Source organism: Myxine glutinosa, chromosome 5, assembly GCF_964187855.1.
Source record: "Myxine glutinosa chromosome 5, kmMyxGlut1.1, whole genome shotgun sequence".
Taxonomy (NCBI): Eukaryota; Metazoa; Chordata; class Myxini; order Myxiniformes; family Myxinidae; genus Myxine; species Myxine glutinosa.
This window is the reverse complement of record NC_136265.1, coordinates 168,317,720-168,340,427: the sequence shown is the minus strand read 5'-3', so window position 1 is coordinate 168,340,427 and position 22,708 is coordinate 168,317,720. Positions and strand designations below refer to the sequence as shown.

Genomic DNA, 22,708 nt, shown 5'->3' with positions numbered 1-22,708 from the left:
CTAGTAACTAAATAAGATTATCTTTAATTTCTTACTCCTCTGGGAAATCCAATTAGGCCTGGACGCTACGTGGCGGGATGGGTGGAACCAAACAGGCATGCATCTCTTAGAAATAACAATTTATTGAGACAAAACATAAACAAACGAACCTAAGGGATGACAGACAGGAATGCACAATAAACTAGATATCTGCAATCACCAAGAATGAGCCCGTGATCCAATGATGGCCATATATTATTATGGACTGCCATATGTACTTTTCCTTCAACATTTAGGGATAGAGTGTAAAATAAGAGAATGTGGCCCCATCTACAGTCTATCTATAAAACTCAACATCATGAAAATCGGAGGAAAATTATTGTTCAAGTTATGATCCAAAAGATTTTTTTTAGTTCATTCGGTCACAATCCGAAAATGTAGGTCAAGGACACTAATCAAATATCAGGTGCACAACTTCAGTGCAGGTCCACTATTATGATGGAAGGACATCTTGGAAGGCCAAGCTGTATTTGAGAATCAGCATTGGCAGAATTGAGCGATGACAAAAACCACGATTTTTTTAATACCGCCATTTGACCTTGGTCATTAACTGGGGGAGGTATGATGCAAGTTAAGGTTAAATAAGACTTATTCGAGGCTATCTAGAGAGGGCAATGTTGTTCTGATTGGACAAAAATTAGTCTCTTTATGCTAAAAAATGTAACATTTTCTATAATTACGTCATGACCATTAAAATAGGTCAATATAATATTTTTACGTCAAACTTGCATTCTTTGTATTCCCATTTTTGATGCAAAATTTAATTCCAAAATTCCCAGCCAGCTCTGAGATAGAACTCGGACATTTGTCAGAAAAAAGGGATAAAAACCAAACATAAATGGTGGTTTAGTACTCCTAGGTATCCAAGAAAATCTGATGTACCATTAAAAATTGAGGGCACTAATTGTAGAAACAAACTCGACAACAGATATAAGGCTTCACCTATCCTAATAAATACACTACTTAAATAATTTAGTGCAGATGCTAAATCAAATGTAAAAACACAGTAAGAACTACATAAAGGCTAACACACGGATGGCCATGAGATGCTGATCCCAACCCTACACAATGGCACGAACAGGACGATATTTAGGAAATGAGGCACGGGCGAAGGCAGGCAGGACAAACAGGTGAGAAGGACACTGAGGAACACTCAGGGTTGTAGTTCCAGCATGAAAACAAGCCCGTGGGCCTGGCAGAGAGTGAGCTCTCTCAGTTCGATCACAGAAGCCACGATCCATCTGCACTCCTGGCCACCAATCGTTCCTCTCTTTGGGGAGGGTCCAGTCCCTCCTCCTGGATGTTCCTCTGCGCTGACAAACATATATATATATATATATATATATATATATATATATATATATACTAGTGGGGTCACCCATGGGAATCCCACAGGCATGGACGTGTGTGACATTTGGACATCTTCATTTAGTTGCTGCAAATTCAGTTTTGCAAAATGGTTACTGGCAATTTATCAGATCCACAAATGATGTAATCCACACAATGTATTTACTTCTGATAACATGTGAATGCATGTGCGTGTACACAAACACACACACACACACCCACACACACACACACACACACACACACACACACACACACACACACACACAAACACATTGTGGGTGATGTTAACATTGCACTAATGTAGTATGTAGCTTGTGGTTGTATGTATGGAAGTGCCACCGCATACTCTCCTGTATCTGCTTAACATTAGTCTCGAGGAAGTGGCACTGCTTTTGGTATTCTGAAGTCCTCCATACATGACATGTCCTGTCCTGTCTAGTTTATGATGTAATCCAGCCATCTGATGGTCATGATGGATCAAAGACAGCGTTTATGTAAACCCTCTAGCAGCCAGGTTTGTTTCCCATACACAAGCCATGATTATTGTTTAATAGTTGTTCTTTGTCTGAATTAGTGTGACCTTCGTAGTCCATATTCTGGTCATGTTTTAATCGAACTTATTGATCTGTGGTAAATGTACTCATGAAGGAATGCCATTTGAACACCAGGCCTCTACACTAATGATGGTGATGTCTTTTTTTTTTAATCATCCCTTTGTGATAGTATTTTTCTATTATTTTGCTTTTCTAAGGATTATCGATGAAAGACCTAAGCAATCCTCCCTGTGAGGTTTTGTTGTAGATTCATATCATTTTATCCTAACCTGAATGCTTTCCTTCTTATCCTTCATTCTATTCCATTTTGTTTGCTTTTCTTGTTTCCTTCTTTTTTTCAATCTGGGGAGTTCCAGAAATATAGTTTGCACTCAATATGATTATTCCTTTATTTATTTAATTTCAGGACACAAATTGATTATTTGTTTTTTGAAAGTAGCCCTTGTGGAATGTGATGAAAATGTTCCCATACCGATTTTGTGAGATAATTCCTGACAATCATCCAATCGATGATCATACGGTCTGGCAAAGTGCCCTGCTCACTAAACTCTCCTCATACGGTATCCATAGAAACCTCCACGGGTGTCCATGGAAACCTCCACGCATGGCTTGCAGACTTCCTTTCTGGTCGCAGTCAACGTGTGGCCCTGAATGGAATTCTCTCATCTCCCCTTCCTGTTCAGGCTGGAGTTCCTCAAGGCAGTGTTCTGGGCCCTGTGCTTTTTCTGGTCTTCATTAATGATCTCTCCGACTCTCTGGAAAATCATCTCTATCTCTTTGCTGATGACTCCACTCTCTGCTGCTCCATATCTCAACCCTCAGATCAGCAGGCAGCAGCCTCCTCACTCTCTGCAGACCTGGACAATATCACAAACTGGTCAAACAAGTGGAACATGTCTTTCAATCCTGACAAATCTCACACTCTCACTTTGTCTCTCTGAAAATACCGTTTGGACAACCCTCCCATCTACTTTATGAACAATCATATTGAAGAAGTTCTGTCACTCAAGCTTTTGGGTCTCACCATCTGCCATGATCTTTCCTGGGAAAACCACATTTCCAAGCTGGCCTCCAAAGTCAGTCACCGACTGGGCATCCTCCGTCGTGTGAAGTCCTTTCTGGGCACTTCTGAGCTCCTCACCACATACAAAGCTTTCATCCGCAGCTCAATGGAATACTGCTCTCTCCTCTGGGCTGGTGCTCCTGCCTCACACCTAGCTCGGCTTCATGCTGTTGAAATCAAAGCTTTCAGAATCATTGGAATCTCCTGTAATGAAGCCGATTCTGAGGGTCTCTCTCTCTCACCGCAGGCTGGTAGGTGGTCTTTCTGTCTTCTACCGACTCCTTCCAGCCTTGCTTCCCCTGCTCTGTCTGTGCTCTGTTCCCCAAATATTCCTGCAGGACTCACAAAATCTGCCTGCAACCCTCTTCTGGTGAAACTGCCAAAATCAAGACTCTGCTCACCTTCACTCCTTCATTCCTCTTTTCTCTCGCCTCTGGAACAAACTTCCACACTCTCTTCAATCCCGCTCCTCCCTCCAGGTCTTTGAAACAGCTGTTCACCACCATCTCTTATCTTTCCCATCCAAAAACTTGATCTTTTCTACCCCCGTTAAAACACCCCAAATCCGCCTCTTTCAATCCCCAACTTCTTTCCTGAAATTCCTAGAAGTGTTCACTTGCTTTATACCTTGTACCCCTCCCTCCAACAACAAGTGTCGCCTGCCACGCTGACACAATGTCTCTGCCCTGCTCATCAACAATTAGGAGGTTTGCAGTCAGGAATATTAAATTTAACTAAAGAAGCACACTAACCTTATGACATGACCCTGACCTCATGGACATAAATTCCTCAATTGTGACACTTGTTGCTAACAGGTTGTGCAGCAATTGCTGGGGTGAGACTCAATCGGTGCCTTGCTTCCTTGTCAAGTTAGGGGGTTCAATCTGTGTTTATTAGCGGCTTAGATTGGTCACAAATAAACAATTTGCAGTATGTTGTCCTGATGAGGGAAAAATAAGCCCTCGTCGGGACGGCATGGTGTTGAAGTCGTGGGGACTCACTCCGATGGAGGAGGGGTCCAATTGTATGACCATGCATTCTGGCCCTTTGGGGTCAGGATGCATGTGTTTTGATTGACCATGTGCTTCAGCCTTTGGGTTGAGGTGCATGTGTATGCCAATGGGACAGTCTTGATAGACGGTGTGCCTTGGCCTTGGGGTCAAGGTGCACGTCCAAGGCTGTTTAAATGTTTGATTTTTTACCTTTTTTATTATAAAAAAGGCAGGCCTCATGGGGCCCATAATGAGGGCGAAATCTAGATCGACATCTCTGCCTTTGTCTATTTGTGACCTTAGAGCTTTAATCTCGGTCTGCAAAGACTTGAGTACCATACGGATGCCTCCTAGTTTGGAGGTGATGTGTTGGTATAATCTATGTACATGACGTCAGTGTCATGTCATAAGGTTAGTGTGCTTCTTCAGTTAAATGTAATAATCCTGACTGCATGCCTTCTAATTGTTGATGAGCAGGGCAGAGACAATGTGTCAGCGTGGCAGGCGACACTTGTTGCTAACAGGTTGTGCAGCAAATGCTGGGGTGAGACTCAATCTGTGCCTTGCTTCCTCGTCAAGTTAGGGGGTTCAATCTGTGTGTGTATATATATATATGCATCATATACAGAAACCACTTTTGAAGGTTTATTTGCTTTTTGAAAACAAGGGATGAGTGAATTTTGTCGATTATGCTAATTGATTAATTCATGTGCAGCATCTGTCTGCTGGTTGCATCATTCCTGGGAGAATGTATGTGCTGCTGAATTAGTTCCCCTTCACAGTCAGGGAATACATTTAACTTTTGGGTAGGGTGATGGTGACGATCGCCTATGGCGAATAGCATACGTACCATTCAAAGCATTCAGTGTAGCACAATGGTGTAATGTTCTTCATTGTGGGCTGGATCTCCTGCATCATGCTTTTTTTAGACATGGTGGATGTCAAATCTTTGGATATCATGAATTTATATATCTAGTGATGTATGTATTAGATCAGGATTAAATCATGAATTATCTCTGCTGATTCCAGACAGAATAAATTTGCAACTGTGCAGCTGTACAGCTGATTTAGTTTCCTTGCAGCTTTTGATGGGAATTTGGCATTTGACCAGAGTACCAGCACACAATGGCCTCTTTAAAATACACAATGGGATATTTAACATCTGGTAGAGAGGACAGCCGACAATAACATCCCATCCAAATGGCAACTCATGAATCCAATGCTCTCTTCCAAAGCACCTCGTTGATCAGTTTTTGCGTCAGGGCAGGAATCTCATTCAGATAAGGTAGCACAAAGGTTGATATGCATCCTCTGAGCTATCATCTCAGCCTGATATCATTTTTATTACATGTATAAATCCACATGCAGAAGTAAGTACCTTCTATTTTCCGATCATAGACAGGTTGGTACCTTCTCTTTCCCCTCCTCCCACCCCCTCACTCCCTAGCAATTTGTCTTTCTGAACCAATCTTTCTAAATCAATTGCTAAAGTCTTTCTAAAGCAATTTGTCTCAAGTCACATATTTTCATCCACGAACCCACCTCTTATGAACTTCCCCAGGTCCAAGCTTTCCACACACTGTTAGTCTCATCAAAGAATAAGGTGACAAAAGGTAAAACACTGGCAGTGGAAGAGTAGAACAATACACATTGACGCAATAATGGGAGGAACGAGCAGGAGGTGAGAGGGAGGGAAAGAGACTTTGACTTTTGAAGTCCTTTTATAATCAAAAGTATACAAAAAAAAAGTATATACAGTGCATTCAGAAAGTATTCAGACCCCTTCACTTTTTTCACATTTTGTTATGTTGCAGCGTTATGCTGAAATCGTTTAAATTCATTTTTCCCTCATCAATCTACACTCAATACCCCATAATGACAAAGAGAAAACAGGATTTTAGAAAGTTTTGCAAATTTATTAAAAAGAAAAAACTGAAATATCACATTGACGTAAGTATTCATACCCTTTGCTATGACACTTGAAATTTAGCTCAGGTGCCTCCCATTTCTCTTGATTATCTTTGAGATGTTTCTACACCTTGATTGGAGTCCACCTGTGGTAAATTCAATTGATTGGACATGATTTGGAAAGGCACACACCTGTCTATATAAGGTATCACAGCTGACAATGCATATCAGAGCAAAAACCAAGCCATGAGGTCGAAGGAACTGCCTGCAGAGCTCAGAGACAGGATTGTGTCGAGGCACAGATCTGGGGAAGCCTACAAAAAAAAAAATCTGCTGCATTGAAGGTTTCCAAGAGCACAGTGGCCTCCATAATTCTTAAATGGAAGAAGTTTGGAACAATCAGGACTCTTCCTAGAGCTGGCCGCCCGGCCAAACTGAGCAATCGGGGGAGAAGGGCCTTTGTAAGAGAGGTGACACGTAACCCGATGGTCACTCTGGCTGAGCTCAAGAGATCCTGTGTGGAGATGGGAGAAACTTCCAGAAGGATAACCATCACTGCAACACCCCACCAATCTGGGCTTTATGGCAGAGTGGCCAGATGGAAGCCAAACAGTTCAATCTTGGTTCCATCAGACCACAGAATATTGTTTCTCACTGTCGGAGAATCCTTTAGGTGCTTTTTTGCAAACTCCAAGCGGGCTTTCATGTGTCTTTCACTGAGGAGAGGCTTCCGTCTGGCCACTCTGCCATAAAGCCCAGATCGGTGGAGTGTTGCAGTGATGGTTGTCCTTCTGGAAGTTTCTCCCATCTCCACACAGGATCTCTGGAGCTTAGCCAGAGTGACCATCGGGTTCTTGGTCACCTCTCTTACCAAGGCCCTTCTCCCCCGATTGCTCAGTTTGGCCGGGCGGCCAGCTCTAGGAAGAGTCTCGCGAGATCTTGGAGACGGCGGCAGGGATTTTCGAAGCTCCACACGGTCTCCACGTTTTTCGAAGTTAAGTCTGTTCACAATTGTATTTTGTCGAAACTGTATTTATCTTTCGGTGTGTGAAGTTATTGTGTGCAACTTTGGTTGTTTCTCGGTGTTTATCTTTCATAAATTGATCGTCTGTTTGCCGTGTCGCGAGCAAGGCCTTGTACAGTGTGCACTGTACAACCTTGAGGCTTTGTTTTTCTCTCAGTGGTCCGTCGTTTGTGATCCAATAACTTTCGTTCTCTGTATTCCCAGGCTTTTCACCCATAGCCTACTTCCTTGTGTAAATCTCAACTAAAAAAAAAAAAAAAAAAAAAAAAAAAATATTTCCTTCTCTGTTCTCATTCGTTTATTCATTCTTATTCGTTCGTTCGTTCTTCGACCACGTGTTTCTCCCCCATTTCCCCAGATAGTTTTCACTCATTAACCTTCAATGTTTACACTTTCCCCTCAAGTTATGTATTCCGTCATATTTTATAACACCTTTTTCTTCTTCTTCTTTAAAAGGCTGCTTTCGACTTGCTCACCAAATCAATTCATCCCAAAAAAAATATCCATCTCCTATAGTGCCTTTTTTCTACATTCCCTAAACTCTCCTGCACTCCATCCTCCATCCAGCGTCCTTAAACGTATTTTTAACTCGAAGGTCACAAGAAACTCATTTTGCAATAAATGTTCGTTTCCCATAAATCGTACACTTTCAAAAATCCAATCTCACCCCTCCCCTCCAAATCTTCCCCATAACCCCTCCCCTCCAAATCTTCCCCATCACCCCTCCCCTCCAAATCTTCCCCATCACCCATCCCTTTCAAATCTCCCCCCTTGCCCCCTCCCTCCTAAACTACCCCCTCACCCCTCCCCGCCAAGACGCCCCCTCGCCCCTCCCCTCCTAGACTCCTGCCTCACCCCTCCCCTCCAAATCTCCCCCATATCCCATCCCTTTCAAATCCCTCCCCTTGTCCCTTCCCTCCCAAACTCCCCCCTCACCCCTCCCCTTCAAATCTCCCCACCCTCATTGCTTCTCAATTTCCCCCCTCTCACTCCCCTCCTCAAAGCGTCCTCCCCGCTTCTTCCCCCTTCAACCTCTCACCTCCATCTCCCCCAACCTTCTGCCTTGCTCTTCCCCCTCCTCAAATAACACCTCATTGTGGCTCACCCAATCACCATCAAACCTTTTGTCCTCCCCATCCTTCCCTTTCTCCGAGCTATTCTGAAATCTCTGACACACCTTCAACAGCTCTCCCTACCTCTTCCACCTCTTCCACATCTTACCCTACCCCTCCTCCCCCCTGTTCTGTATCTGATGCTCCCCCTTCCTCTTCATTAACGGTATGGACCTCAAACATCCGGGGCCTTCGTTCAAACTTAACTGATCTCTCCATACAGGTTGCTTCTGTCAAACCAGACGTGATCTGCTTAACAGAAACTTTCCTCCTTTATGATGTCTCTGATTCCATAGTATCTCTCCCGGGCTACTCCCTCCTCCGGTATGATAGACCTGAGCCTCGTCCTGGAGGCGGGGTTGCTATCTTTATCAAAAACTCTCTTCCTCACTCGCCCTGCACTGCACTCTCTCCACCTCACCCCCAGGAATACCTCTGGCTACGGCTTCCCCTTCGCTCCCACCTCTTGTTCATATGTGTGTTGTACCGTCCACCAAACAGTGATGACTCCATCTACATCTCGCTGTCTGATGATATGGACCAACTTCTATCTACTCATCCCAACTCTCTCTTCCTCATATGTGGTGATTTCAACTGTCATCATGCCAGTTGGCTGGGTGTGGGTACCTCTCTCACCAGCCATGGCTCCTCAGCAAAGGACTTCTGCGACTCACTGGGACTGACACAATCTGTCAATTTCCCGACCCGGATCTCAGTCAACGGAACATCTTCTCTTCTGGACTTGGTTATGACTAACTTCCCTGAAAATGTCTGCTGCTCTTCTTCTGCTCCGATCGGATCATCTGATCATGTCCTTGTTAAAGTGGACATCTCTCTGACCATTCTCAGGGAGCCTGCTCAGCGTCGACGAGTCTGGCATTTCACTCAGGCCAACTGGCACGGTCTTCAAGCAGCCATCAATCATCTGGACTGGTCTCCCATCTCTACCACCTCTGACATCAACTCATCCTGGGAATTCTTCCAAAGTAAATTGCTCTCTCTCATGCACAGATTTATCCCATCTCGTCTTCAGTTGTCATACCCTTCCTCCCGTCCATGGTACACGGAATCTTGTGGTGAGGCTGTTGCCCAGAAACAACTTGCCTTCGTCTCCTGGAAAGCAAATCCAACGGAAGGAAATCTCATTTCCTTTCACAAAGCCCGAAACAAGTGTGTGTCCACCCTCAGGAGAGCCAGGAAACAATATCTCTCCGTTCTCAAGACCGAACTCTCTTATCTGTCTCCCTCTTCCAAATCCTGGTGGCGTCTGGTCAAATCCGTTTCTGGTGTTTGTTCCCCCTCCATCCCCTCCCTTACCTCAAACGGCTACACAGCTGACTCCGCACGTGAAAAAGCTGAATGCCTCAACTCTGTGTTTGCCTCTAAATCTTGTGTCCCAAACCCATCCCTCTCTGTACCCACCATACCCAGTCGTACCCTGCTGCTCCTGGACTCCGTGTCCTTTCCTCCTGACAAGGTGGAAAAGTTTCTGTCAACCCTCGACTCTGATTCTGCAACTGGACCCGATGGCATCAGCCCACGGGTCCTAAAATCCTGCTCTGCTGCTCTATCTCACCCTCTCTCTGTTCTCTTCACCCTCTCTTTTGCTCAAGGTCAACTGCCATCTGCTTGGAAATCAGCCAACATCACCGCTTTGCACAAAAAAGGTGCAAAAACAGATCCTAGCAACTACAGACCAATCAGCCTTCTCCCAATTATCAGCAAAGTCATGGAATCCATCATTGCTTCTGATATGAAATCTTTCCTCTTCTCCAATGGCTTGATCTCTGATCATCAATTTGGTTTCAGACCAGGTCACTCTACTCTGGACATGCTGCTTCTGCTGTCTCAACAATGGATGGAGGTCCTCAATGCCAAACAGGAAATTAGAGCTGTCTCCCTCGACATATCACGTGCCTTCGACACGGTCTGGCACCCCGCTCTGCTCACCAAACTCTCCTCCTTTGGTATCCATGGAAATCTCCACGCATGGCTGGCGGACTTCCTCTCTAGTCGTCGTCAACGTGTGGCCCTGAATGGGTTTCTCTCATCTCCTCTTCCTGTTCAGGCTGGAGTTCCCCAAGGCAGTGTTCTGGGCCCCGTGCTTTTTCTGGTCTTCATCAATGATCTCTCTGACTCTCTCGAAAATCCTCTCTATCTCTTTGCTGATGACTCCACTCTCTGCCGCTCCATTCCTCTTCCCTCAGATCGGCAGTCTGCTGCCTCCTCACTCTCTGAAGACCTGGACAAAATCACAGACTGGTCAAACAAGTGGAACATGTCTTTCAATCCTGACAAATCTCACACTCTTACTATGTCTCTCCGAAAAGATCGACTGGACAACCCTCCCATCTACTTTCTCAACAATCCTCTCCAAGAAGTTCTGTCGCTCAAGATTTTGGGTCTCACTATCTGCCATGACCTTTCTTGGGAAAACCACATTTCTAAGCTGGCCTCCAAAGCCAGTCGCCGACTGGGCATCCTCCGTCGTGCGAAGTCCTTCCTCGGCACACCTGAGCTCCTCACCACATACAAGGCTTTCATCCGCAGCTCAATGGAATACTGTTCTCCCCTATGGGCCGGTGCTCCTGCCTCACACCTAGCTCGGCTTCACGCTGTTGAAACCAAAGCTTTCAGAATTATTGGAATCTCCCGCGATGAAGCTATCTCTGAGGGCCTTTCACTCACTCACCGCAGGCAGGTAGGTGGTCTTTCTGTCTTCTACCGACTCCTCTCCGGCCTTGCACCCCCAGCTCTCTCTGTGCTCTGTCCCCCAAATATTCCTACAGGTCGCACAAGATCTGCCAGCAACCCTCTGATGGTTAAACTGCCGAAATCTCGGCTCTCCGCTCACCTTCACTCTTTCATTCCTCTTTTCTCCCGCCTCTGGAACAAACTCCCTCACTCCCTTCAATCCCACTCCTCCCTCCAGGTCTTTAAAACAGCTGTTCACCACCATCTCTTATCTTCCCCCATCCAAAACCTTGATCTTTTCTACCCCCGCTAATTCACCCCAGATCCACCTTGTTTGAAATTCCAACTTCTTTCCTGGAAGTCCTGGCAGTGTCCATATGTTTTATACCTCTCCCACTGCCCCCTTCCCACGCCCCCTCCCCCAAAGCCCTCGCCCTCTCTCAGATCTCTCGATGTCTCCATGTCTCTCGGTCCCTGCTCTCAAATGTTGTGTTTGTGTCCTTCCCCCTCTCTCCCCATCTTGTCTACCGCTCCCTATGTTATATGTTTTATGTGTCGGTTTGTCTTTCTGTGTGATTAATGTTCGCTCTTTCACGAGCCTCGATCTTGTATACAAAAAAAAAAAAAAAAAAAAAAAAAAAAAAAAAAAAAAAAAAAAAAAAAAAAAAAAAAAAAAAAAAAAAAAAAAAAAAAAAAAAAAAAAAAAAAAAAAAAAAAAAAAAAAAAAAAAAAAAAAAAAAAAAAAAAAAAGTCCTGGTTGTTCCAAACTTCTTCCATTTAAGTATTATGGAGGCCACTGTGCTCTTGGGAACCTTCAATGCAGCAGAAATTTTTTGTAGGCTTCCCCAGATCTGTGCCTCAACACAATCCTGTCTCTGAGCTCTGCAGGCAGTTCCTTCGACCTCATGGCTTGGTTTTTGCTCTGATATGCATTGTCAGCTGTGGGACCTTATATAGACAGGTGTGTGCTTTTCTAAATCATGTCCAATCAATTGAATTTACCACAGGTGGACTCCAATCAAGGTGTAGAAACATCTCAAAGATGATCAAGAGAAATGGGAGGCACCTGAGCTAAATTTCAAGTGTCATAGCAAAGGGTATGAATACTTATGTCAATGCGATATTTCAGTTTTTTCTTTTTAATAAATTTGCAAAACTTTCTAAAATCCTGTTTTCTCTTTGTCATTATGGGGTATTGAGTGTATATTGATGGAAAAAATGAATTTAAACGATTTCAGCATAAGGCTGCAACATAACAAAATGTGAAAAAAGTGAAGGGGTCTGAATACTTTCTGAATGCACTGTACATATATATATTTACACCAACCATAAATACATGAAAGCAATGAAACGAAACGGTTCCAGAAGTGTCACGACAAGCAAATTATCAAAAGAAACCACTAAATTTATACAAACTACAAAAATATTACCAGTTGGTTCTCACGAACCTCACACAACCCTTCATGACACCAAGTATTGGTGAATTCATCAAGATTGTTTATATCCTGAGAGAAACAAAACTCGAGTTTAAGTCTCGCTGACACGAGGGCATTGAAAAACAACAAGACGTTTTATTCCCCGACAGCTTTTCCGTTCAATTTGTCCTCTCTTGAGAGATATATTGCCAGCTTGGCTGTTGCAACAACAAACCTCATGAGCATGTTTTCCTTACTTGACTTGGTATTAAAGCCAAAAATAAAAGAACGCAAAGAGAAAACAACATTCATTCTGTGTGCCACAAAATTAAACCACCGAAACAAAGGAACCAATCTCACACAATTAATGAAGGCGTGGAACACGTCCTCTGTACATATGCAGAACAGGCAACACATGGATGTAGGAGAGAAATTGTTAGTTAACTTATTGGAGGGGACTATCCAGTGGATCAGTCTCCATTGGAGATCACCAGATCTTTTACTTACGAGCTTGCTATACATGGAGTCCCATACAGGTTCAGAGGAGGGTCCCACAGGCAAGAGTCTCTTCCACCGGGTTACTCCATTTAGCAGTGTATCCCCCAGCAGTAACTTGACACATGACTTGTATAACTCTTTACTGCTAGTCTCTTGAAAGGGGCTTAACCCCATGCTAACCGGGGGTAAGTCGTCCGACTTGAAGTGCACCAATAAACCAGGAAAAACCCACTCATCTTGCAATGGTTCGAGCTCGTAGGACCAGCATACTCTCAGCCGGAACCCTATTTGTATTACCTCTTTCAACACTTTTGCAGTCACTCTTTTGGACCGAAATATATATATATATATATATATATATATATATATATATATATATATATATACACAAAGAATTAAGTTAAGCACCCCCCCCGTTTTTTTACAACCTCGCACATTACAAGTTTGTTGTCGTCAAAACAGTGTAATATACCCATGATATTGCTATATTTTCTGGAGAAGTGATATTATGGTCACATAAAAACATAACAATCATGCCGTTTTCAATATTTTATTCTGAATAATTTAAGGTGAAATTTTTTGGGAATTTTAGGCATATTTTCACCTCAATTTAAGTATGGAGCTATAGGTCCATCACGGACAGTGTGGATGACGTTTATGTTTTCTAACGTACAGTCATTGTTCTGAGAAGACCTCTAGCGATCTTTGCGTCAATAACGTGTGTAGGACCCACGTGATCGGATCACTGACTCAACCAATCACTTTTTTTCACTTTGATCACTCAATTTCATCAATGGATAATTGCTAATGTCATACCAATCATTATTTGATCTCACATACCTTAGAATATATGCCAATGTATACATATACACAAAGAATATATATTAGGGGGTGCTTACCTTAATTCGTTGTGTAGGGGTGCTTAACTTAATTCTTTGTGTATATATATATATATATATATATATATATATATATATATATATATATATTAATATACAGGATCGAGGCTCGTGAAAGAGCTAACATTTATCACACAAAAAAATCAGACAGACACACAAAACATATAACAAGAAGACGTCATGCGGAGATGCAAAATCCGCGCCCCACCCCGAAGAAAAAAATTCCATTGATACAGCAAATTGTCCATTTCATCAAGATTAAAATTGACAATCTTGATCAAAGTTCGAGATCACAGGAAGAAAAGTGACGATTTTTCAGATGAACAATGACGATTTTGTAAGGTTGGCCTTGAGTTGACCTTTGACCTCAAAAATAGTTAGTTTCCCTATTTAGTGACTCAATGTGCAAATGCTGTTCAGTTTTCAAGTCAATCGGATGAAAATTGAGGATTTTAAAAACTTGACCTATGGTGACATTTTGGCCTATGTTGACCTCAAAAATAGTTGGTGGATGAATTCAGTGACCATATATGTAAATCCTCTTAGAATTTCAAGTCAATCAAATGAAAATAGGTGATTTTAGAAATTCGGCCTATGTTGACCTTTTGGCCGATGTTCACCAAAACTATAATTTGTGGTTGAATTCAGTAACCAGATTTGCAAGTCATCTTCAAATTTCAAGTCAATTGGATGAAAATTGAGGATTTTAGAAATTTGGCCTATGTTGACCTTTTGGCCTATGTTGACCTTTTAGCCTATGTTGACCTCAAATATACTTGGTGGTTGAATTCAATGACCAGATATGCAAGTCCTCTTCAAATTTAAAGTCAATCAGATGAAAATTGAGGATTTTAGAAATTTGGCAAAGTTGGTGACCTTTGGCCTATGTTGACCTTTTGACCCCAAAAACAATAGGCTTCTCAATTGGGACGACCTATACAGCTTGGTGAAGTTTCGTGACGATCAGTTTCGAATTGTGACCTGTAGGCCGGTGACAAACAAACAGACAAACAAGAAGACGTCATGCGGAGCACGATACTTGCAAAATCCGCCCCCCCCCTCCCCAAGAAAATAATTCCATTGATACAGCAAATTGTCCATTTCATCAAGATTAAAATTGACAATCTTGATCAAAGCTCGGGTCAATAGGAAGAAAAGTGACGATTTTTCAGATGAAAAATGATGATTTTGGAAGGTTGACCTTGAGTTGACCTTTGACCTTTTGACCTCAAAAATAGTTAGTTTCCCTATTTAGTGACTCAATGTGCAAATGCTGTTCAATTTTCAAGTCAATCGGTTGAGAATTCACGGCTTTTTAGATGAAAATTTATGATTTTAAAAATTTGACATTGAGTTGATCTTTGACCTTTTTACCTCCAAAATAGTATGTTTCCCAATTTAGTGACTCGGTATGCAAATGCTGTTCAATTTTCAAGTCAATCAGTTGAGAATTGATGGCTTTTTAGATGAAAATTGATGATTTTAAAAATTGGACCTTGAGTTGACCTTTGACATTTTGACCTCAAAAATAGTATGTTTCCCAATTTAGTGACTCGGAATGCAAATGCTGTTCAATTTTCAAGTCAATCGTTTGAGAATTGACGGCTTCTTAGATGAAAATTGATGATTTTTAAAATTGACCTTGAGTTGATCTTTGACCTTTTGACCTCAAAAATAGTTCATTTCCCAATTGAGTGACTCAATATACAAATGTTATTCCATTTTCAAGTCAATCGGATTTAAAATGGCGATTTTAGAAATTTGACTTCCAGATGACCTTTGACCTTTGACCTCAAACTCAATAGCTTCTCAATTGGGCCGACCTATACAACTTGGTAAAGTTTTGTGACGATTGGATTAGAATTGTGACCTGTAGGCTGGTGACAAACAAACAGACAGACAAACAAACAGACAGAACCACAAACGCAACCAACCAATATACTTGAAAAATCTTCGATATTGCAAATAATAAACAGACAAACAGACAGACAGACAGAATCACAAACGCAACCTACCAATATACTTGAAAAATCTTCAATTTTGCAAGTAATAAGGGGAGTGGTAGACAAGATGGGGAGAGAAGGGGAAGCACACAATCACAACATTTGAGAGCAGGGACATCGGGAGATCTGTGGGATGGAGAGGGCTTGGGGGGAGGAGGCGTGGAAAATGGGGGGGGGGGGGGGGGTGGGAGAAGTATAAAACACAAGGACACTGCAAGGACTTCCAGGAAAGAAATTGGTATTTCCAAAAAAAAAAGTTGATCTCGGTTGAAATTAGCGGGGGTAGAAAAGGTCAAGGTTTTGGATGGGGGAAGATAACAGATGGTGGTGAACAGCTGTTTTAAACACCTGGAAGGAGGAGTGGGATTGAAGAGAGTGAGGGAGTTTGTTCCAGAGGTGGGAGAAAAGAGGAATGAAGGAGTGAAGGTGAGCAGAGAGTCTTGATTTTGGCAGTTTTACCATAAGAGGGTTGCAGGCAGATCTTGTGCGACCTGTAGGAATATTTGGGGGACAGAGCCCAGAGAGAGCTGGGGGAGCAAGGCCGGAGAGGAGTTGATAGAAGACAGAAAGACCACCAACCTGTCTGCGGTGAGTAAGTGAAAGGCCCTCGGAGTTAGCTTCATCGTGGGAGATTCCAATGATTCTGAAAGCTTTGGTTTCAACAGCAGGAAGCCGAGCTAGGTGTGATGTAGGAGCACCGGTCCAGAGGGGAGAACAGTATTCCATTGAGCTGAGGATGAAAGCCTTGCATGTGGTGAGGAGCTCAGGTGTGCCAAGGAAGTACCTCGCACGACGGAGGATGTGTTTTTCCCAGGAAAGATCATGGCAGATAGTGAGACCCAAAAGCTTGAGTGACCGAACTTCTTGGAGAGGATTGTTCAGAAAGTGGATGGGAGGGTTGTCCAGTCGGTCTTTTCGGAGAGACATAGTAAGAGTGTGAGATTTGTCAAGATTGAAAGACATGTTCAGCTTGTTTGACCAGTCTGTGATTTTGTCCAGGTCTGCAGAGAGTGAGGAGGCTGCAGACTGCCGATCTGAGGGATGAGGAATGGAGCGGCAGAGAGTGTAGTCATCAGCAAAGAGATAGAGAGCATTTTCAAGAGAGTAAGAGATTAAGAGAGAGTAAGAGAGTAAGAGAGATTTTCAAGAATTCCTGCTAGCTCGGCTACTTCTTGAGCTGATTTCCATCCGCAACCTGAAACATGTCGGAGGTGCCATACTTTTGTGATTCCGGCAATTATGAAATGCTGGCAGAGGTCCCTACTTTTTGGCATGTTAGGAAAAATCTGATTGCAGAACAAAGGCTCTTGTGCAAACATGTTGATGTCATAGTTGTCTTCTTGATGGCACTCTGAGAGGTTCTGCCAAGCATTCAACACTCTCTGATAAAAAAAAACAGGAAGAGGAGATATGTCAACCTGTTGAAGCAGGACCAAGGAACATTCGTGGCCATATCCAAGCCTGCCTGCTTGCCGCAAAATGTGAGTGGCCAAGACATGGTTTGGTAATTGCTCTTTCGACAACAGTTTTTGTACAGAGCATAGCCGAAAGCCCATTATACGGCTCCTGACGTCGACCATACTCTGGCTACCCTCGGCTAATGGATGGCATACAACATTTGGCCGTAACCAGTGATGACCTCCCCAAAATAAATCTAACAGTTGCCTTTGCACTTCCTTCACCAAGCCTTCTGGTGGTTACAGGCAGATGAAACTGTGCCACAAGAAGGAGGCGACTAGATTCTTGACTACCAAAACGTTGCCCTTATACGAAAGGTGATGCAGGGCTCTCCTCCACCTACTCAATCCCTTTTTTACGCATTCAACAACACCTTCCCAGTTTTTCTGGCCGTACTGTGGGGATCCAAGAAACACTCCAAGATAGCGAACACCTTCATCCACCCACTTGAAACTTGCAGGAAGGTGTATTGGCGGGGCTGGCACCATTCCAGATACATTGTTCCTGACAGAGGGGACCCATAAAGCGTGCTCTTTTCCCAGTTGCACTTCAAAGAGGAAGCTAAACCAAACAAATGTAGGCACTTAACAAGAGCTGCAATGTCGTTATTGTCTTTAACAAGAACTGAGACATCATCAGCATACGCCTATATGACAACTGAAGCACATTCAGGCGATATACTCATTCCAGAAACATTATTCCTTAGTAACTCAAGAAGTGATTCCCATTACAAGGGTGAACAGTAAGCCGGAGACAGGGCAACCTTGCCTTACCTCCCTTTGAAGCTGTATGTGAGAACAAAACTCATTATTCACCTTAACTAAACTGAATATATTGTTGTACAATAAAGCAATATAAGTCCTGAAATTAGCTCCAAATCCACAAGCTTCAAGCACATGATTCTAAAAGACATCTAAAAACGCTATCAAAAGCCTTTTCTAAATCAAGAAAAATTATACCAAAGTCATTCTGCACACAGTTGCCATCTATCAGAGCTCTAATGAAAAATATGTTATCATACATGAATCTACCTGGGATACAATAACTCTGATCAGGGTGAATCAAATCGCTAATTACTTTTTTAACTCGATGCGCCAAAACTTTTCAATTTAAAAAAAAATAAGTGCATAGTAGAGAAACAGGTCTCCAATTCTTCATGTGTCGCAGGTCACCAGCCTTTGGAAGAAGGGACCTCACCGCTCTTCTCAAACTTAACGGCAATTCTCCATGAGTCAGTGATGATTCAAGAACATGCATCAGTTCTGGACCTACCAGTTCCCAAAATTCCACATAAAATTCAGCCGGCAGGCCATCGATTCCAGGGGCTCTGCCCGAGTCCATTCCAGCTAGGGCTTGCGTTAACTCCGAGCGTAATTGGCGAGTCCAAATCTAGGCGCTGGGGCTCAGTTAACGAGGATAGGTGAGAGGTTAAAAGTCTCATCGTTTCATCACAAACAACCTGTTTTGTAAACAGTTTGGAAAATAAATCTTTAACACATAAACATATGGCTCTGGGATTTACAACAACAGCTCCGCAAGGATCAATGACAGAAAAAATGTTCTTGGGTGATTTACTGACAGAATCCAGACGAAAAAAAGCTTTACTAGGGGTATATAAAATCTTTAAGTTCTTAACCCATAGTCTGAGTAACAACCCTGCTGCTTTCTCCTGGATTAACTCTCTCAACTGAGTCTTCTTTTCTAGTAATAACTGATAGTTTCTTACATTATTATTTTTAGCAAGTTTACCTTCGAGCTGTACAATGTCAGCTTCCAAACAAGTCATTGTTACATTCTTAACATTTGTAATGTTTGCTCTAAACTGTTGACAAAACACCCGAATCTGGGTTTTCGTATTGTCCCACCAAAGATTTACTGAAGAAAAAGAGGGCTTTCTTAGGATTTAATCAGCCCTGAAAACTAGGAAGGCCTCTTTAAATAGACCATCTTTGAGAAGACTGGTATTAAATTTTCAGCATGCACTTTTATTTATTGACTGAGGAAAAAGAAAGCCCATGGTTACTAAATGATGGTCTGAGAATATTGTTGGAAAACAATCCCGAGAGACTATAGCGTTCCTAAAACGTGAGTTTATATACCATCGGTTGAGTCTCGCAAAGGACACTCTCCCTCTGGTAAGGCGGCTCCAGGTAAACAGGTTCATTGGGGGTAAAGTACCCTCCATACATCTAGCAAACCAACCAGAGAAAAGAAAAGGGATAAATTAATACAAGATTCAGGATTAGGTTCTGCCGAGTTCCAGTCTATTACAGGTTCAAAGATACAGTTAAAATCACCACTGATACACACACATTGGTTGAGATCAAATGTCTGCAGGTGATTAATCACAGAAGCAAAGAACGCTTTCCCTTCTGTACTCTCACTAGGTGCGTACACATTTAATAATGTGAAATGGAAATTGTTAACCACCAGTTCTAAAGAGCTGAACCGTCCTTTAACAATCTCCTGGAAGGGGATTGACTCAGGTACTAGCCCTGGTCTAAGTATGAAAGCAACACCTGCCAAAAGAGAAGACAGGTTGCTAAAAAAGCACTGTCCCCCCAAAAGACGACACCAATCATGTTGTCGTGCGAATACCCTCCGGTTAATACCAGGGTTCGCGAATGACCAAACGGCTTTAATTGAGGCGACGACCAAATACGGATTTTGCTATCACAGCACGGGAGAAAGAATGAAGAAGGAGAGGCGGAAGCGCGTATCTGGAGAGGGAACGAACTCAAACGGGAATCCGGGGTAAAATGTACACAAATAAGGATTTATTAAACGGAACCCGATAAAATGAAACGCGACGATGAAATAAATAGTCCTAAATTGGGATCCCACACACAGACTTCGAATACGCCACAAAGGAAAATGGATTACGAAAGGAAATGTCTCGTCGTGTAATGGTTCGTGGGTGCGTGCTTATCTGTCTGTAGTCGTGTCCGCCGTCCGACGCGGCTCCAAACTCCGGCGCGAACAAACCCTCCGTCCGCTTCGCCCACGCGCTCTGCCACGCCCCGAGTGGCACGCCCCACTCCAGGCTCCTCGTCGACCGCCCACGAGGTCCCACCCGCTCACAGCACCGAACCTTGCTCCCGCACCAAAAGCACCGCGAAGGACCGAGCACCGCTCCAAGCACCACAAAGATGGCGAACCAACGACCACCAGTTCAGAGGCAAAAAGAACGAGCTTCGAGCACGAGGGGAACGAGTACGAATAACGCCAGGAACGCACTGTGAGGGAAATGGCAGAGACAAGAAGAAGCCAAGAGAGCCAAGAGCGCCAAGAGACAAAATGTCATGCAGCGTGTCCTTTTATCACCTTGCATGTGACATCAATCCTTGCTCTGCCCCAACCAGCGCCTCGTACTTCGACCTCTCAAAGGTTCTGTTTCGCTGGTGCCCTGTCATTGGCCGAGTGCTTCCTGCACTGTGGTGTTGCTCGCCCCTCCCCTTAGCCAATCAACAGTCCTCTTGGGCGTGGCTCCCAGCCTTGCTCGATGTCTGATGCCCACGCCGGTGTTGTACGCGGCCGTTGCCTGCTTGTCTTCCACAGTCTTATTTTAAAGGAGGGGGATTTAATTACTGTTGTGCACTAAGGGCCTATCTAAGTGTTTAAATGAGTGCGTTGCCATAAGGGACACAGGTTTGGTGGCAGAGGGGACGATGAACAAAGGAATCTTATCCATAATCCCTGTACTATTTAGCACGCCCTGCTCCCTCGTAGCGGGGACACCAATACAGCTTATGCCGACGAACCGGACTAAACATAGAACTTATAACAGGTAGATTCCCTATCATGACAGTCGGATACCTACCTATACAAATCTATCTGGCTCTATATATCACTCTACCCAAATTCATAACAATATTCTACATTCTGGGTGATGCGCATTTCCTGCAAAAAAAGTACATCGACATTTTTGTGCCGAAACAAACTCTGCACTTGAGCTTGGCGGTTGGGGTTTGCACCTCCGCCATTAATGTTCAAGGTGCCAAAGGTAATCTGTTTCATTTCTTATCAAAAGGCTTGATTTGGTGTTGCGAAATCCCAAGACCAGCTTTTGTAATAAATTTCCTGAGTCGGTGAAACTGTGACTTTGTTAGTGGAAATTATTAGGCCTTTCTCGTTATTTCTTTTGTTGATCGAATAAATGAACCTAAATCAGGAAATGTATCCCTGATAACTACATTTCACTGTCTATAGGTTTCATTTAAAAAAAGAAAGCACTTGTTGAGGAGCTATCATTGGCTGACTCAACTGAGACTGAGACAACTCGGGTACCTCGACATCCTCATCATATTCCGACAAGTCTGACAAGGTCCCTCCGGGATTGAGGATGTCGGCTTCCGTGGTAACTATGGGAATTGTCAGTATCTCTGGGGATTCGTTGGAGAGCTCCACTGTGCGATCAACGTTGCCATGGTGATCTTTGTGCTCAACAGAAGTTGAAACCTCGGTTTCACACTCTTGTGGAGCACTATCTACCGAATCAATAAGCGACTCGATAACACAGTTTTGAATATGCATCGGTAGAGCAGCACTGTGGGGGGATGATTCAGTCACTGTCTGCTCGTTCACAGGGCCTAATGATCGTAAAGGTTCGTTCGAGGGTTCAGCAACGTCTTCAGCGTTGCCACTTATTTCACCCATTAGCAATTTGTATCCACAGAGTTGGTACACACACTTTGAGACATATTATCTTCAATTGCAGCACCCGATTCACTATCCTTTTTTCAAAACCCAATGGAAGCATGAGGAACACATTAAGGTGCGTGTTCAGCTACACTGGCCTTCTCCAATACTACCTTTTTTGGATTACTGGTAGAAAAATTAGCAACCGACGCCCTTCGTTTTTTAGAACTAATAATAGGATCCTCCTCCATTCCTTCACTGCATGAGGGAAGGGCAGAAAAAGTTGTACAAGTTTGGGTCACTTCTGTTTCTGTAACAGGAAGTGAGGTACGATCATTTTCAAGACTGGGAGCATGAACAGGGATTCTGCGCTCCGTCGTCTCACTGCAGGGGGGAACAGCAGGAACAGGTAAACTCACAGGATTAACTCCATTCGGTTAAATTAAATATGAACACGAGTATTCATATCCTTTTTACAATCGGTGTCGACATGACCATTTTACCCACACTTTGAACACGAAACCTTGGGGCAGAAACGTTTAACGTCACCAAAGGCTCCACAGTGAAAGCACGTTAGTGAGGCTGATAGTGATGGGGCGTACATTTGATACTCCCGATCGTCGGATTTTACTTTATATGAAATATTTATTCCTATGTCATCACCACGATCGGGAAGTACCATGTAAACTTGGCGATGGGACCTCATGACATGTTTTATCCTCTCGTCTCGGCTCTTCAGGGGGATCATGGACATTCTCGACACAGCTGTTCCATAACGAGAAAGGACTGACATCAGATTATCGCACGATATAAACAGTGGTACATTTGATACGACGATTTTCATCGCTGGAGTATCCATGGGGGATGCTAACATGAAAACACCACTCTGTGGTTAAACCTGCACTCATGACGTCGTGAACAAAATTTTCTTCGGACACAAAAACAACAACTTTTTGATTCATTCGTGAGGCAGCTCGGACACGTTCGCACCCGATTATTTTCCCCACTGTGAGTACCACATCCTCAGTGAGGACTCCTGGTGGAACACACACGGATGCATG

The 22,708-nt window shown here is 43.4% G+C and overlaps 1 protein-coding gene across 1 annotated transcript in view; it reads left to right on the top strand.

Moving 5' to 3' along the window:
• Nucleotides 1-22,708, top strand: part of LOC137426756 (sodium/calcium exchanger 3) — a 432,206-nt gene that overhangs the window by 32,866 nt on the left and 376,632 nt on the right. The window lies entirely within an intron of this gene.